This window comes from Nannospalax galili, unplaced genomic scaffold (genome assembly GCF_000622305.1).
Source record: "Nannospalax galili isolate Female #2095 unplaced genomic scaffold, S.galili_v1.0 C48658845, whole genome shotgun sequence".
NCBI classification, from domain to species: domain Eukaryota; kingdom Metazoa; phylum Chordata; class Mammalia; order Rodentia; family Spalacidae; genus Nannospalax; species Nannospalax galili.
The window spans coordinates 1-1,103 of record NW_008471539.1 but is presented as its reverse complement, the minus strand read 5'-3'; the positions used below and the strand labels follow the sequence as shown (position 1 = coordinate 1,103).

The 1,103-nt window shown below is 40.9% G+C and overlaps 1 pseudogene; it reads right to left on the bottom strand.

Moving 5' to 3' along the window:
- Positions 1-167: 167 nt before the first annotated feature.
- LOC103728339 lies at positions 168-1,038 on the bottom strand (annotated as a pseudogene).
- Between the last annotated feature and the right edge of the window lie 65 nt (positions 1,039-1,103).

Sequence of the window (1,103 nt, the reverse complement as noted above, 5' to 3'; positions counted from 1 at the left end):
ACCCGGGTTTGATTCCCATTCCAGGGGATCAGACACCCTCATCTGACCTCCTCGTGCACTGCATGACACAAGTATGCTTACAAACATGCAGACAATACACTCATACACATAAAACAGAAATAATGAATAAAATGTTTAAAATATATGTATATATTTTATGAGCGATCTTGAAGAGGTCACACAACTCAATAAACAGCACGCACTCCAAGCCGGGAACATCACACTCACAGTAATTTGTATAATTTAACATACTAAAATGAGAACATCATGGTAGAGAACACACATAAGAAGAACAATTTCATGATTTTCTTCATTTTGATTGTATTGCTCTCTTTGTCCTCAGGAGGGAAGATTCTTACTTTGAAGGTAACAAAATATTTCAGAAGATAATTTACAACTTTCAGTTCTAAATGGTGTTCTTATGCTATTTTCTTGGCAGTCTGTGTTTCTGGATAAAGCTTACAATTATTGAAGTGTCAGTGCCTGTATAACAGATTTGCCTTTGGTAATACTATCATTTCATTTCAAAGTGATGGCCCATTGTCAGTCTGAATTACTTTGGTTCTTCTGTGGTTCGCATCTTTACCAGCAGGGAAGAAAGCATGGGCTCCTTGGAATCAACATACACATCTTTTAGTAATGGCAACAACTTGCTCTTTTTTCTCTCCCTTAATTGCAGGCTCCAGCTGGAAGGGTGCACGGGTGCCATGGAAGGCTTCATCTTGCTGATCTCTCATCCAGCCCAGTTCTCTAGGCTGAAGTCCCTGATCATGCAGGTCACCCAAGCCCCCATCTCTTTAAGTCCAAATCCCTTTGATTTGGAGATCTGTACAACACAGAAACAAACAGCATAGTGTCTGGCAAGGATATATGACAGAAACTGCTGAAAATTCAGTAGTGGCATTAATGCCAGTTTTATGTGACATTAAACCAAGGGGCCCATCCAGAAAAACAACTCTCTTTCCAAGCTGGCAGGCAGGTAGAATACAAGGTTACCTGTCTGAAAACTTTACCACCAAAAGACATCTGCAGGGGAGAGCAGGAAGATATGTAGGTGTAAGAAAGAGGGGAGCCATCTTTCTTGGGGGTGGAGAGGATGGCTC